This window comes from Ovis aries, chromosome 9, assembly GCF_016772045.2.
Source record: "Ovis aries strain OAR_USU_Benz2616 breed Rambouillet chromosome 9, ARS-UI_Ramb_v3.0, whole genome shotgun sequence".
Classification (NCBI taxonomy): Eukaryota; Metazoa; Chordata; class Mammalia; order Artiodactyla; family Bovidae; genus Ovis; species Ovis aries.
The window spans coordinates 7252089-7270072 of NC_056062.1; positions in this window are offsets into that span (position 1 = coordinate 7252089).

A 17984-nucleotide genomic window follows, 5' to 3' on the forward strand; every position below is an offset into this window, starting at 1 on the left:
CTGAGTGAACTCCAGGAGTTGGTGATGGACAGGGAGGCCTGGCATGCTGCTATTCATTGGGTCACAAAGAGTTGGACACGACTGAGTGACTGAATTAAACTGAACTGATAGTGAGTCGTTATGGATTATAGTTACCAGTTATTTCTCACGAGTTTCAAGTGTGATAAATATATAGTACACAAGCCCGCATTAAGATGTATCCACATATATATGTTTAGTTTGTTTGTTGTTGTTGTTGTTGTTTTACTTATGCTGAAAACTTCCAAGTTGCTTGAGCCATAGCATGTTTTGAAAAGTTGAGAAAGCAATACCATCCATTAATGACCCATGTTGTCAAGGACACTAGTTTAATGAGTATCTCCACTTCATTTTCTGAAATCCCAAAGCTATACCTCTTTTCACGGTTACCTTGCAACTACTCGAAGAAGCCATGTGCGAGGAAAGGCTCAGCTATGGGACTTTATCAGTAATTGACTAAATATACAGGTCTGCGCAGAAATTTCTAGGAAAGTGAATATCTCACAGTTTTAGAAATAAAGGATGAACTCTCTGAAGTAAAATAACGAATAAGTGTGTTAGGAAATCAAAGTTTCTCTCAGTGGTAAAATAGTCCTAATCAAAGGACATGATCATTCCAATATAGACATTTTGTGGGTATGGAGCATAGCAGCATGCAGGCAAGAGTCAGAGAAGAGGGTACAACCAGACTGATGGGATTGGATGATCTAGAAAAGTCCAATTTAGAGATTACTTTGAATCACTGAATTTATTAATGAACAGTGGTTGTATCAGCATAAAGAATGCATCCACTTGGATGTTTACATATGCTCCATTTCAATACTTGAAAAAGTATTACTACATAATACACTTTAAAAGCCTCTTTGATCATTCAAAAGTGCTAATTACCACTTTTCTTTATAAATATTTAAACCGAATTGTCCAAAGCACAGCAGATATAAATCATTACAATTTTATAACATAACTGTGTTTAAACAAAACTTTGGTTCTGTATTGTACATTACAAAAGCATCTGGTTACTATAACCTAATAAGTAATTTAAGAAATTTAGTTAAAAGGCCATCTGTATTATTCTTATTATAATATAAGATTTGATTTCAAATGTATGTCAGCCAAAATATATGATCGTTTCTACTAACATGTTCTGATAATTGTTACTTGAACATAATAATACTTTCCAGCATATGAAAATACAATTGTTGTAGCACACATGGCAAAATAAAAATTCAAATTTTATATGACAGAAAAATTGAGCATAATTAGTTGTTAACATATCAAAGTTTTATTTAATCCTTTTGTTAAGTGAAAATTAAAATAATAGAGTTTTAACTCCCTAAACTCAGCCTTGATAATAAAATGTTTTATAAATATCCCGCACAGTCAAATATTAAAAGGAAAACTGATATTCGGCTTTTAGAAGTGGAAAATTTATCAAGCAAAATAATCTTTTTATCCAACCAAAGTATATAAACTATTCTGGAGTAAAGGCACACCAAGCTCCTTGATTTGCAATGATAAACATGCCAAATGTTGCCATTTGTCTTTAGTAATTTATATTAAAGTTAATGGGAACCAAGCAACTGAAAACCAACATTTGTCATTTTATACAAATGTCTGGGAAATTTTCACTATACTTAATCTTCATGCTGTTTAGTTATAGGATTTTTTTTTTTCATTCCAATTTACTAGTCAGATAAATGAGAGAGGATTACCTCTACTGGAAATTTAACTCAGAATGATTTGGCTCTCTGATATTACTGAATAACACCCTGCAAGAAGTTAATGCTCTTCTGAAACCCACAGTGGTGAGAAATTACACCTATGAATTCATTATAAAAAATCATAGAAAAGGAATGAGTCAGATTATGAAACTATGTGTATATATGCAATGCAATTCAAATTGAGGGGGGAAAAAAAGAAACGCATCCATTTAAGAATAGTTTCTGCTCTATCACTATTCATTTACATGGCGCTGGCATGAGTGCTCAGTCGCTTCCTTCATGTCCAACTCTTTGCTACCCCACAAACTGCAGCTCATGAGGATCCTCTGTCCATGGGATTCTCCAAGTAAGAATACTGGAGTGGGTTGCCATTTCCTTTACCAGAGGATCTTCCTGACCCAGAAGTCAAACCTGGGTCTCCTGAATTGCAGGTGGATTCTTTACCAAGCCACCTAGAAAGCACCCATATACATGGTTTATGAACCTTAATTTTGAAAATAAGAAACCTGAAATACACTATTTAAATATGAACTGCCCCAGTATGATTATCACTACAGGGCTTTGATCTACATTAGCTTTTACCAGAAGGAACAATTTAATTTTAGTGTTGAGAGCATTCTACTGGGAGTTCATCACCACCAAAGCTATCACAGCTTGAGAAGGAAATCCAAAACGGTAGACTATCCATTACTCTTTTTTTTTTTTTTTTCTAAAGTAAGTTGAATATCACCCTACCATACTCCATGAAAGGTGAGGATTAATTTCTATAGCACAATTATATATATATTTTTTTCTTTTCTCAACAACAACTACAAAGCTGTATTTCTAAGTTCTAGTTCAGGTGTTTTGTGTTAGGGAATCAGGGAGTGTATCCCATGGGTTTATATGTTTAAAACACCATTAGATTATGGAGGATTAAGTTGCCCTCGACAAGTCTACTTCTTTTCTTACAGAATTGCTACTGCAGTTTAGCTGCAGCTTTGCAGCTGTTGTGGCTTCCATTTCCTGCATGATCGTAAGCCAAATGTCGGTCAAGGAACTACAGCCGCCTGAGATCTTGGTGAAACACACATCCAAGAGTCAGCAGAATTCTGACAGCCTTCAAAGTTGCTTGCTAATCTTCAGAGGTCTTATAGTCTCTGAGGCTTTCGTTACCCAGATCCTTGGTTCTCAGTGGCCATCCCCGTGTCCTTAACTTTCCCTGACCTTCCACTCCATCAGGCCAACTCAACCCCATCCAATATGATGCTCGCACAGAATGTGCATGAATTTAGCTCCATATACAGAGAGGACTGAGCACCCTGGGGCTTTCTTACATTTGATGCATGTCTACACCCACTGGTATCTGTCTCCTTTCTCTTTTCTCTCCTGTAACTGCTACCCAAACCCCTGACATTCTTCTGTAGATTTTGTACATTTTAATACATATTCTGAAAAGAAAGGTGATAGTAAATTGTATCTTCTGAAACAACTGCCTTTCAAAATGTAGTTTCATGAAATATAATTCTTCCTGAGGACACTTGGTGCTAGCTATTAAGATGATTTCATTTTCTTGTTGCTGTTAGCAAGTTAAACCACCATTACTAGACTTTTTGCATAGAGTATGCTCACATTACATACAGAAATATCAAGGAGTCCTTAACAATTACAGCAGAAACATAATAGTTAAATCTTAATTATTTCAGTGTATATTATTACTACCATGAATACAAACAATTTTAGTCTTTCTAGCTAGGAAGCCATTGTTTTCAAATGACTCCAGCCTCCACTAATTCACTGAAGAAGGGTTTCAGAATACCTCATACATGTCTGATGTTGTTTTAGCCTTTGGAGATTTGGCAAGAAAAATAAAATTAAATTAAAAGACACAAATGTGGGAGTGAAAAATGAAAAGCAAAATAACAAACTATATGTTAGGTTTCATTGTAAAACATGGGAGAGAAATAAGCCTAGAAATACATAGATTGGGATAAAATTAGAGTAAGCTTGTAATTTTAAATATGGTGGTCTTGAAATGTATCGATCAACACTAGATGAGGATAGAGGAAAATTTTCCTCCTCCTACCACAGGTGTACTCAAGCAACACAAGACTGCTGCTGGAGGATGAGAAGAGTGTGCAGACTTTCCTGATCCCATGATTCAGCCAAGCAGGAATCATTGAAAGCTAAGGATGTAGGTCTAAGGAAGGCTAAGAAAAATCCTTTGATACCTCAAAGCCATCCTAATAAAAAGGCAGCAGTTTTCCACTACTAGAAGAAATTGAAGACAGTCGTGTCCTAAAGGTAAAAACATCAGCAAAAAATAAATAGATAAATAAAACCAGCTCAACTATTTACTGACACAAACCTGAATTTTAAAAGAAACCTAGTTCTTTCCAGACATAAATCTCTTGATTTCAGTGTCTACTGTTCATCCTACAATGCTACTTTTGATTTTTAAAAGCCCATAAAAAAGACTACTTTAAATCAGACTCAGAGATATTTAGATTTGGAACTAACAAAGAGAAAATGTAAAACAGTACAAGGAATATACTCAATTATTTGCAATAACTATAAGTGGAAAGGAATATTTTAAAATTATTTTTAAAATATTATATGTTTAGAAATTTAATGCTAGATGTAAAAATATGCTTAAAGAATTGGAGGATTTTATTAGAAATGATGAAACTATAAAGAAGAAAATGAAAATTCTAGAAGTAAAAATAAAATATGAAGTATTTAAAATTTCCTTCAGTAACTCCAATGGCAAAGGAATGAACAAACTGGTAAGCTAGGAGATAGGTCAATAGAAATTGCTGGAAACTGAAACATACGTGGTAGAAGAGTGAAAGTGCAACAAATAAAATATTGAAATAGTGATAACTGGCCAGAGCACCCCAAAAATCCTATAACCTAACAGCAGGGAAAATTGCAAACAGTGTACAAAAGAGAGAGAGAATGGTAGACCTAATATTAGGACAGAAAATGGTGGACATTTTGCAAAACATAATAAAAGATAACAAGCTACAGATTCAAAAAACAAGGTTTATCGAGCCTGTGTTGTTAACACAAGCAAGATGAATATGCCCTTAAATTATAACTTGACATGTTAGAATGCCATTCTCCCAAATCATCCCACCCTCTCCCTCTCCCACAGAGTCCAAAAGTCCGTTATACACATTTGTGTCTTTTTTCCTGTCTTGCATACAGGGTCGTCATTGCCATCTTTCTAAATTCCATATATATGTGTTAGTACACTGTATTGGTGTTTTTCTTTCTGGCTTACTTCACTCCGTATAACCGGCTCCAGTTTCATCCATCTCATCAGAACTGATTCAAATGAATTCTTTTTAATGGCTGAGTAATACTCCATTGTGTATATGTACCACAGCTTTCTTTTCCATTCATCTGCTGATGGACATCTAGGTTGTTTCCATGTCCTGGCTACTATAAACAGTGCTGTGATGAACTATACTATCATGTAAGAATTGAATCGCCAGTCTATGTCTGACGCAGGATACAGCATGCTTGGGGCTGGTGCATGGGGATGACCCACAGAGATGTTATGGGGAGGGAGGTGGGAGGGGGTTCATGTTTGGGAACGCATGTAAGAATTAAAGATTTTAAAATTAAAAAAATAAAAATAAAATTATATGCAAAAAAAATTATAACTTGACATGTTAAAAACTCCTAAGTAAGCCAGAAAGAAAAACACCAATACAGTATACTAACACATATATATGGAATTTAGGAAGATGGCAATGACGACCCTGTATGCAAGACAGGAAAAAAGACACAGATGTGTATAACGGACTTTTGGACTCAGAGGGAGAGGGTGGGATGATTTGGGAGAATGGCATTGAAACATGTATACTATCATGTAAGAAATAAATCGCCAGTCTATGTCCGATGCAGGATACAGCATGCTTGGGGCTGGTGCATGGGGATGACCCAGAGAGACGTTGTGGGGAGGGAGGTGGGAGGGGGGTTCATGTTTGGGAACGCATGTAAGAATTAAAGATTTTAAAATTTAAAAAAATAAACATTAAAAAAAGAGAAAAAAATTAAAACAAACAAACAAACTTAAAGGCAAGAGAAAAATAGAAGAGAAATTTTACACACAAAAAAATAAAGACAAGAATCATAACAGATTTCTCTTTAGAAAGTATATAAGACTTAAGATAATAGTGCAATATATTTAAAATATCAAAAGCAGGGGAAAAGTATTAATCCAGAAAAATGTGTATTTTAAACACAACGACTAAATGAATGCAGTTTCAAATAATAAATCTAAGAGAGTATATAGCCAGGATTCTTGTGTCATACAAATTGTAAACCAGCTTCTTCAGAGAGAAGTGCTATGATAAAGAAAATCATCTGTATCTACACAAAGACAAGGGGAACACTGGAAATAAAAGAAAAATAGGCATTCTTTTCTTTTCTTTTCATTCACTCAATTACAACTGGCTATCTAAAAAAAAATGGTTGAAATAAACCACATGGGGCTTATAAAGTGTGAAAATAAAAGAGAGGGCAGAAACAACATAAATGTAGGGAGGGAAAAATTGAAAATATGATTCTAATGAAACTATGGCATTTGAAACTACATGAATGGACCGAAAGATTTTCTTGAAAGTGCAGTGAGTCAGTAAGAGAAAAAAATGATTAATATATGATACAACTGGGGCTTCCCTGGTGGCTCAGGGGCTTCCCTGGTGGCTCAGAGGTTAAAGCACCTGCCTGGAATGTGGGAGACCCTGGTTTGATTCCTGGGTTGGGAAGATCCCCTGGAGAAGGAAATGGCAACCCACTCCAGTACTCTTGCCTGGAGAATCACATGGAGGGAGGAGCCTGATGTGCTACAGTCCATGGGGTCCCAAAGAGTCGGATACAACTGAGTGACAAACTACTAACTACTACTATAAGATATAACTAACATGTAGAATCTAAAATATGACACAAATGAGTGTGTTAGGTGTTCAGTTATATCTGATTCTTTGTAGCCCTCCAGGGATTACAGAGAGTTATAGCCCTCCAAACCATAGCCCTCTGGCTCCTCTGTCCATGAAATTCTCCAGGTAAAAATCCTGGACTGGGTTGCCATTTTCTTCTCCAGGGGATCTTCCCGAACCAGGGATTGAACCAGGGTCTTCTGCACTGCAGGCAGATTCTTTATCAACTGAGCCACCAGGTAAGCCTGAAATGAACTTATCTACAAAAGAGAAAGGCAAAATTGTTGTCCGAGGAGACCTTACAAATAGCTGAGAAAAGAAGAGAGGCTAAAGGAAAAGAAGAGAAGGAAAGATATACCCATCTGAATGCAGAGTTCTAAGGAATAGCAAGGAGAAATAAGAAAGACTTCCTCAGACATCAATGCAAAGAAATAGAGGGAAACAATAGAAGGGGAAAGGCTAGAGATCTCTGCAAGAAAATTAGAGATATCAAGGGAACATTTCATGCAAAGATGGGCACAAAAATGACAGAAATGGTATGGAACTAACAGAAGCAGAAGGTACTAAGAAGAGGTGGCAAGAATACACAGAATAACTATACAAAAAGGATCTTCATGAACGAGATAACCATGATGGTTTGATCACTCACCTAGAGCCAGACATCCTGGAAAGCTAAGTCAAGTGAGTTTTAGGAAGCATCACTAGAAACAAAGCTAGTGGAAGTGATGGAACTCCAGCTGAGTTATTTCAAGGTAAAAGATGATGCTATTAAATTTCTGCACTGAATATGCCAGTAGATTTGGAAGCTCAGCCGTGGCCACAGGACTGGAAAAGATCAGTTTTCATTCCAATCCCAAAGAAAGGCAATGCCAAAGAATGTTCAAACTATCACACAAATACATGCAAATCACACGCTAGCAAAGCAATGCTCAAAATTCTCCAAGAGAGGCTTCAACAGTATGTGAACTGAGAACTTCAAGATTATTCAAGCTGGATTTAGAAAAGGCAGAGGAAGCAGAGATCGAATTGCCAACATCTGTTGAATCATAGAAATAGCAAGAGAGTTCCAGATAAACATTTACTTTTGCTTTATTGACTACGCCAAACCTTTTGACTGTATGGATCACAACAAACTGTGATAAATTCTTCAAGAGATGGGAATATCAAATCACTTTTCCTGCCTCCTGAGAAATCTGTCTGCAGGTCAAGAAGCAACAGTTGGAACCAGACATGGAACCAAAGACTGATTCCAAATTGGGAAAGGAGTATGTCAAAGCTGTATATTGTCACTCTGCTTATTTAACTCCTATGCAGAGTACATCATGTAAATGCTAGGCTGGATGAAGCACAAACTGGAATTAAGCTTGTTGGGAGAAATATCAGTAAACTCACATATGCAGATGACACTACCCTTATATCAGAAAACGAAGAGAAACTGAAGAGCCTCTTCGTGAAAGTGAAAGAGGAGAGTGAAAAAACAGGCTTAAAACTCAACATTCAAAAAAATGAAGATTATGGCTTCCTGTCCCCTCACTTCGTGGCAAATGGATTGTGAAACAATGGAAACCATGACAGACTTTATCTCCTTGGGCTCCAAAATCACTGCAGATGGTGACTACAGCCATGAAATTAAAAGACACTTGCTCCTTGGCAGAAAAACTATAACCAACCTAAATAGCATATTAAAAAGAAGAGGCATTACTTTGCAGACAAAAGTCTGTCTATGAAAAGCTACGACTTTTCAAGTAGTTAAAAATGGACATGAGAGGTGGATCATAAAGAAAGTTGAGAGTTGAAAAACTGATGCTTTTGAACTGTGGCATTATAAAAGACTCTTGAGAGTCCCTTGGACTGTAAGGAGATCAAACCAGTTCATCCTAAAGGAAATCAGTCCTGAATATTCTATTGGAAGGACTAATGCTGAAGTGAAACTACAATACTTTGGCCACCTGATGCGAAGAACTGATTCATTGAAAAATACCCTAATGATGGGAAAGATTGAAGGCAAGAGGAGACGGGGACAACAAAATGTGAGATTAGTTGGATGGCATCACCAACTCAATGCACATGAATTTGAGCAGGTTCCTGGAGTCATTCATAGACAGGGAAGCCTGGCATGCTGCATGGGGCCACAAAGAGTCAGACAGAACTGAGTGACTGAACAGAACTGAACCTAAAGAAACAGAAACAGACCCACAGTCATAGAAAACAGACTTGTGGTTTACAAGAGGTGATAGGGATGGAATGGAACTTTGGCATTCAGTTAAGTTCAGTTCAGTTACTCAGTCGTGTTCGACTCTTTGTGACCTCATGAATCGCAGCACGCCAGGCCTCCCTGTCCATCACCATCTCCCAGAGTTCACTCAGACTCATGTCCATCGAGTCAGTGATGCCATCCAGTTGTCTCATCCTCTTTTGTCCCCTTCTCCTCCTGCCCCCAATCCCTCCCAGAATCAGAGTCTTTTCCAATGAGTCAACAGTTCACATAGGGTGGTCAAAGTACTGGAGTTTCAGCTTCAGCATCATTCCCTCCAAAGAAATCCCAGGGCTGATCTCCTTCAGAATGGACTGGTTGGATCTCCTTGCAGTCCAAGGGATTCTCAAGAGTCCTCTCCAACACCACGGTTCAAAAGCATCAATTCTTCGGTGCTCAGCTTTCTTCACAGTCCAACTCTCACGTCCATACATGACCACTGGAAAAACCATAGCCTTGACTAGACAGACCCTTGTTGGCAAAGTAATGTCTCTGCTTTTCAATATGCTATCTAGGTTGGTCATAACTTTTCTTTGAAGCAGTAAACGTCTTTCAATTTCATGGCTACAGTCACCATCTGAAGTGATTTTGGAGCCCAGAAAAATAAAGTCTGACACTGTTTCCACTGTTTCCCCATCTATTTCTCATGAAGTGATGGGACAGATGCCATGATGTTCGCTTTCTGAATGTTGAGCTTTAAGCCAAGTTTTTCACTCTCCACTTTCATTTTCATGCAGAGGCTTTTTAGTTCCTCTTCACTTTCTGCCATAAGGATGTGGTCATCTTCAAATCTGTGGTTATAGATATTTCTCCTGGCAATCATGATTCCAGCTTGTGCTTCTTCCATCCCAGTATTTCTCATGGTGTACTCTGCATATAAGTTAAATAAGCAGGGTGACAATGTACAGCCTTGACTTATTCCTTTTCCTATTTGCAACCAGTCTGTTGTTCCATGTCCAGTTCTAATTGTTGCTTCCTGACCTGCTTATAGGTTTCTCAAGAGGCGGGTCAGGTGGTCTGGTATTCCCATCTGTCAGAATTTTCCACAGATTATTGTGATCCACAGAGTCGAAAGCTTTGGCATTGTCAGTAAGCAGAAATAGATGTTTTTCTGGAACTCTCTTGTTTTTTTGATGATCCAGCGGATGTTGGCAATTTGAACTCTGGTTCCTCTGCCTTTTCTAAAACCAGCTTGAACATCTGGAAGTTCATGGTTCACATATTGCTGAAGCCTGGCTTGGAGAATTTGAGCACTATTTTACTAGTGTGTGAGATGAGTGCAATTGTGCAGTAGTTTGGACATTCTTTGACATTGCCTTTCTTTGGGATTGGAATGAAAACTGACCTTTTCCAGTCCTGTGGCCACTGCTGAGTTTTCCAAATTTGTTGGCATATTGAGTGCAGCACTTTCACAGCATCATCTTTCAGGATTTGAAATAGCTCAACTGGAATTCCATCACCTCCACTAGCTTTGTTCGTAGTGATGCTTTCTAACGCCCACTTGACTTCACATTCCAGGATATCTGGCTCTAGGTGAATGATCACACCTTCGTGATTATCTTGGTCATGAAGATCTTTTTTGTATAGTTATTCTGTGTATTCTTGCCACCTCTTCTTAGTACCTTCTGCTTCTGTTAGGTCCATACCATTTCTGTCCTTTATTGAGCCCATCTTTGCATGAAATATTCCCTTGGTGTCTCTAATTTTCTTGAAGAGATCTCTTCTTTCCCATTCTATTCTTTTCCTCTATTTCTTTGCATTGATGGCTGAGGAAGGCTTTCTTATCTCTTCTTACTATTCTTTGGAACTCTGCGTTCAGATGCTTGTATCTTTCCTTTTCTCCTTTGCTTTTCGATGCTCTTCTTTTCACAGCTATTTGTAAGGCCCCCTCAGACAGCCATTATGCTTTTTCTCATTTCTTTTCCATGGGAATGGTCTTGATCCCTGTCTTCTGTACAATGCCACGAACCTCAGTCCATAGTTCATCAGGCACTCTATCTATCAGATCTAGGCCCTTAAATCTATTTCTCACCTCCACTGTATAATCATAAGGGATTTGATTTAGGTCATACCTGAATGATGTAGTGGTTTTCCCTACTTTCTTCAATTTCGGTCTGAATTTGGCAATAAGGAGTTCAGGATCTGAGCCACAGTCAGCTCCTGGTCTTATTTTTGTTGACTGTATAGAGCTTCTCCATCTTTGGCTGCAAAGAATATAATCAATCTGATTTCAGTGTTGACCATCTGGTGATGTCCATGTGTACAGTCTTCTCTTGAGTTGTTGGAAGAGGGTGTTTGCTATGACCAGTGCATTTTCTTGGCCAAACTCTATTAGTCTTTTCCTTGCTTCATTCCATATTCCAAGGCCAAATTTGCCTGTTACTCCAGGTGTTTTTCGACTTTGTACTTTTGCATTCCAGTCCCCTAAAATGAAAAGGACATCTTTTTTGGGTGTTAGTTCTGAAATGTCTTGTAGGTCTTCATAAAACCGTTCAACTTTAGCTTCTTCAGAGTTACTGGCTGGGGCATAGACTTTGAATACCATGATATTGAATGGTTTGCCTTGGAAACAAACAGAGATCATTTTGTCGTTTTTTTGAGATTGCATCCAAGTACTACATTTCGAGATTTTATGTTGACCATGATGGCTACTCCATTTATCCTTAGGGATTCCTGCCCACAGTAGTAGATATAATGGTCATCTGAGTTAATTTCACCCATCCAGTCCATTTTGGTTCACTCATTCCTAGAATGTTGACGTTCACTTTGCCATCTCCTGTTTGACCACTTCCAATTTGCCTTGATTCATGGACCTGACATTCCAGGTTCCTATGCAATATTGCTCTTTATAGCATTGGACCTTGCTTCTATCACCTGTCACATCCACAACTGGGTATTGTCATTGCTTTGGCTCCATCCCTTCATTCTTTCTGGAGTTATTTCTCCAGTAGCATTTTGGGCACCTACTGACCTGTGGAGTTCATCTTTCAGTAACCTATCATTTTGCCTTTTCATATTGTTCATGGGGTTCTCAAGGCAAGAATACAATACTGGTTTTCCATTTTATTCTCCAGTGGACCACATTGTGTCAGACCTCTCCACCATGCCCGCCCATCTTAGATGGCCCCACAGGGCATGGCTTAGTTTCACTGAGTTAGACAAAGCTGTGGTCCTAGTGTGATTAGATTGACTAGTTTTCTGTGATTATGGTTTCAGTGATATAAAATATAAAGTTATTTTATATAAAATGGATAAATAATAAGCTCCTTCTGCATAGCACAGAGAACTATACTCAGTATCTTGTGATAAATCATAATTGAAAAGAATATGAAAATAAATTCATTCGTGTGTGTGTGTGTGTGTGTGTGTGTGTGTGTGTGTGTTAGTTGCTCAGTCATGTCCAGTTCTTTGAGACCACTTGGACTGTTGCCCACCCAGCTCCTCTTTCCACGGAATTCTCCAGGCAAGAATACTAGAGTGGGTTGCCTTTTCCTTCTCCACTGGATCTTTCCAACCCAGGGATTGAACCCCAGTCTCTTGCATTGCAGGCAGATTGTTTACTATCTGAGCCACCAAGGAAACTCCCATTTGTATATATTTATATGAATAATTTTGGTATATAGTAGAAATTTAAACAAATTACAAATCAACTATATTTCAATGAAATAAATTAAAACATATGGTTCCAGAATAAAATGTGCTTGATTATATTTTTCCTCTACTCCTTTTGAACTACGGTTAACTTTGTAGGAAAAAACAAACAAACAAACAAACAAATAAAAAACCATGAGTCTACTATTTTAAATAAAGGGCTGTATTGAAGTAAATTAGAAACCCTTAAACTTTTATGACTTGGTAACACTGAGTTGTTTCTTTTCAGGTGAAAATAGGAAAGTTCTTCAGGGCTGCTTACCTTTCATGCAGTGACTCAATGACCCATAGGTTACTTTTCGTCTCATTGTGTGGCCAGAAAAGCAATTTACTTTTCCTTCTCTTCAAAAGTAACTAGCAACAACGTAAGAATAAGTAAAACTCTATGTAACACTAAGGACAAAAATTTAGATATTTTTATCTTCTGCCTTTAGAAGACACTGTGTTTGTTATGCTTATCCATAATAAACTAGGTCTGTCTCTTATGCTTTTTGTTCTTAGAACATAATTACCCTTCAATTCTTTTTTTTTCCTATCCTAAATATCACAGATGATTGTGGTTATGTGTGTGTAAGTGGATATTTATTGTATTCCAAGGCCATACCCACAAGAATGAGATGTGGTCAACCTGTTCTTTCTATATCTTTACTTATTTATTGTTAATCAAAAGCTGAGCAGCGTTTACTGATGTTTACATAATGGAACATTTCTAAGAATTTGACTAACCGGGTTCACTACATTGAGACTGCTTAATATATACTAATGAATAAGTTATTATGGAAGGTTAGTTTAGTTTTAAAATTTGCAAGTGCTTTTGAGGAAATACATTAAATTTCAACTTTTTTTTGAAAAGTAAAAGACTTCCTCTTTGTCATATAGTATTTTAGAAAAAAATGGAAGAAAATGTAAAAGAAAACTTGCATTGCCAAAGTTGGAAGATCATGGCATCTGGTCCCATCACTTCATGGGAAATAGATGGGGAAACAGTGGACACAGTGGAAACAGTGCCAGACTTTATTTTCTGGGGCTCCAAAATCACTGCAGATGGTGATTGCAGCCATGAAATTAAAAGATGCTTACTCCTTGGAAGGAAAATTATGACCAACCTAGACAGAATATTCAAAAGCAGAGACATTACTTTTCCAACAAAGGTCCGTCTAGTCAAGGCTATGATTTTTCCAGTAGCCATGTATGGATGTGAGAGTTTGACTATAAAGAAAGGTGAACACGGAAGAATTGATGCTTTTGATCTGTGGTGTTGGAGAAGACTCTTGAGAGTTCCATGGACTGCAAGAAGGTCCAATCTGTCCATTCTAAAGGAGATCAGTCCTGGCTATTCTTTGGAAGGAATGATGCTAAAACTGAAACTCCAGTACTTTGGCCACCTCATGTGAAGTGTTGACTTACTGGAAAAGACTCTGATGCTGGGAGGGATTGGGGGCAGGAAGAAAAGGGGACGACAGAGTATGAGATGGCTGGATGGCATCACTGACTCGATGCATATGAGTTTGGGTGAACTCCGGGAGTTGGTGATGGACAGGGAGGCCTGGCATGCTGCAGTTCATGGGGTCGCAAAGAGACACGACTGAGCGAATGAACTGAACTTAGCATAGAATATTTCAAAAGATGACTGAGGGAAGAATTAATAAAAATGTGGTTACTTTAAGTGTCATAGTACAGATTTAGTTTGTAGTTCTCTCATTAATAATTTTTAACCAATTCAAATGTTCCTAAAGATTTGCTATTCCTTTTATTACAGTAGAAAGAAAGCCCCAGACTTTTAGATGATCTTGGAGCATATTGGCTGTTTTTTTTTTTAAATTTAAAGATCCCTTCTCATGAGGCTCTCATTTGCCACTATGTGTATGTCTGGCAGAACAAGTAATTTTCATAAATTTATAATAAAAGGATAAAAGTCAGAAATCATTTCAATGGCAAAAATGGGTGTTTCACACTTAGAAATTAATTCTCTATCAAGTATACTGTAATGTACAGTAATTTAGCAATCAGTATTACCTTTTGTTGACATAGATTTCTTCACTAATTGTGCAGTCATACTTTTTAAGTCTCAGAAGAACCTAGCTCCACATTTTTCAGGCAAGCAGTAAGATATTCTGTCCTATTCCGTGAATGAATCTGAAGGGGGAAAATAATTTATATCAGGCTTCTCAAAAAATATAATAATAACAATTACTATAGGATATTTACTGGTGGTTACATGAGTAAAGCAGTATGAGAACTGCCATGCTTTAACTCTCACTATTTAAAGATTATTAACCGTTCCTATGCTCATGGATAAAGTAAGCGTCATATGGCAAAAGATCACTGTCTACAATATGACGTTGTCCTTGATGGAAAATTACATCAGGTAGAGTAAAAGTTGGTTTATGAAATGAAATTAAAATAAGAGAACAGTCATATACCTAGTACTTGAATTTTTAATATCACTTAAAATATGCTTATAATTTATTCCCTTCAATTACCAGGATTGGGGGAGCATCTCATGATTCCATGTTTACCAAGACAAAGGTTCAAACAGGTACCATGATCCAAGAATGCTTGATAAGTAAATTAAAATTTCCACATTAAACCAAAGACATTTCCACATTTAGATTCAGAGAAACTTTTCCTTGATTATATCCCATACCTCCAATTTATGTTAGATAAATATATGACAGGTAGAATATACATCTAGTTAAATTTGGAATTCAGATTAACAAGTCATTTCTTAGTATAAGTATTTTTTGAAGATTGTATGGAGTATGTGTGTGTGTGTGTGTGTTTTGCTTTTCTGGAATGGAAATTTAATTAAGCATTCTGTTTTTTTCCTTTGCTTGGTTAATTTGGGCTGCACCTGGTAACCTAACTAGGTGGAAATAAATAAAAGATTGAATGTTAATAAGCTGAGCAAGGGGCAACATATTTTAAAGGTTAACTGAGGATGCAAAACACATTTCTAAGAGTGGTAGAGACTTACTATATACCTCTTATATACACGAAGCACTCTAAACCTGGTTAAGAACCAATAAAATTAATAACAGAGCAGATGAAGCTACATCCATCAAACAATGAGCCTTAAAATCAATGGTCCATTTTTACTTTAATGATTTCCACTTTTGTTCAACTAACATTAGTTCTTTAGTGCTTTTTGTTGTTTTACTTTGCAGTAACTCAGCATGTTAAGCTCATGTTGTGACTCTGTGGTGCTCTGAACATTGGAGACTCAGAACTGGGCACAAAAGGTAGGTGGCTTAAGTATCAGCAGTGGAGAGCAAGGGCAAGGTGAAGATTTAGATTATATTTGTGGTTACAAGTTTAAGAGACCAGACCTTGAAACTAGATATAAGGAGTTTATATCATGATTTTTCCACTTATAACTGTGTTCCTTTAGATAAGTTATTAGTCTCCTTTTTAGGATTAGCTATTTGTCGATTTTGATTAATATTATAATAATCTTCACAAAATTTTTGTAAAGAAGAGTGACTTAAAGTATGTAGTGCTTTCAATGGTAAGCATTATATATGCATTTGCTGTTGTTTTATAATTACTATAATTAATTTTTTTAGTATTTTAAGTGGCATTTTCTGTGGAGACAAAGCTGGAATTTAGTAAAATAATTTTATTATAAAACTGATATAAACATAGCACTAGCTATAATGTGTACTCATGAAGATATCTACTCTTAATCAATGAAAATACATAGAAGGATTGTACATGTATTAATTTTTAGAATTCAGTAATTTTTGTAAGTTTCTATAAAAGAAGAGTTCCAAATAACTGCTTCAAAATAGAGACAGAGAGGAATGATATAACTAACATATGAATTGAGTCAAATAACCTCATACTAAAATACCGTTGCTTTTTCCGATTCTGAGCATTTCACACAAAGACTTCTACATGAGAGCTACTAGCTACTTTTGTCGATATATCACCCTCTGATTCAGCCTATTCCTTCTTAAAGTATGTTTTGACCTTGCAGAAGAAGAGAATTAATACATTGTGCAGGTGATGTAAATATTGTTGCTGTGACACAACAAAAATAGTCCTCACTGGCCTAATTCAGATATGCATGGACTTCAGTTACTATGGATTGAATTCAGTAAAAGTTCTTTAACAACTAAGTTCACATTTAACTAATAATTGTATACTAATTGTGAGGAATTGCATAAAGCGCAAACTTGCCTGCTTCAGTCCACTAAACACTATATCAATAACAGATGCATTCATGATCAGTGGCCATTTCTTTCTAAATGTATCAGTGATTGCCCACTGATTATCAGTTTTTTAGTTCTCGGATAGACAGTAAATCTTGTGGTTGTGTTCCTTTTTTGTCTCCCATTGACAATGTCACGTAATATTTTACAAAAATAGATTATTGAAAGGTGGATTTGACCAAGAAAGATGAAAGTACAGCAGAGAAACATAAAGTAATAATACTTGACGTGAAATTCACATCAAACATAAATAAAGTTTTTATGAGAAAGAGCTGAGTGTGGAAATGTTGGCACTGTCTCCATTTGTAGACACTCTTGATATGCAAGGAATAAACTTGGAGAAGGTGAATTTACAGACATAAGTTAAGAAAGCAATCATGATGAAAAAGATGAAAATGTCCAGAAAAAGTGACACTGGCCAAAATATCACATAAAAGGACAACTAGGAGTGATTTCACAACATTGAAAGGTCAAAAGATAAATTGTTAGAAACTAATCTAAACAAGAAAAAAATATGCATGACAACTTCCCAAGTCATAAAAACAATGCTTTCTCTGTATGGTGTAGTAGAAGAAGAAGGCAAGCACAATGGCTTTGGCCTCATTTTCATTAAATTAAAGTGAAGTGAAGTCGCTCAGTCATGTCCGACTCTTTGCAACCCCATGGACTGTAGCCTACCAGGCTCCTCCCTCCATGGGATTCTCCAGGCAAGAGTACTGGAGTGAGTTGCCATTTCCTTCTCTAGGAGATCTTCCTGACCCAGGGATTGAACTCGGGTCTCCCGCATTCCAGGCAGACGCTTTAACCTCTGAGCCTTCATTAAATTACAGTAACCCAAATAGTGAGAATCCTCTTTATTTAGTTCATTAAATTACAGTAAACTAAATGAAGAGGATTCTCACTATTTTTTTCAATCATCTACATACTTTTAATTAACAGTAAGTATTGTAAATATACTGACAAAGCTTTTTTAAAGGTCGTGGAACAATAATAAATTTTTACATTGATTATTAACCGTTTTGCAAGATCTTAGCATGCCCGATCATTTTTATAGTCTTACACTATACCTTGTATAACAATCCTGTACCCCTTTTGCTATGTGAAATTAAGATGAAAATCATAACTTAAATTTAAATTTGCCATGTTAAATTATGTCTTCTGGGGAAGACATCTCAACATCTATTATGTCCTTAGT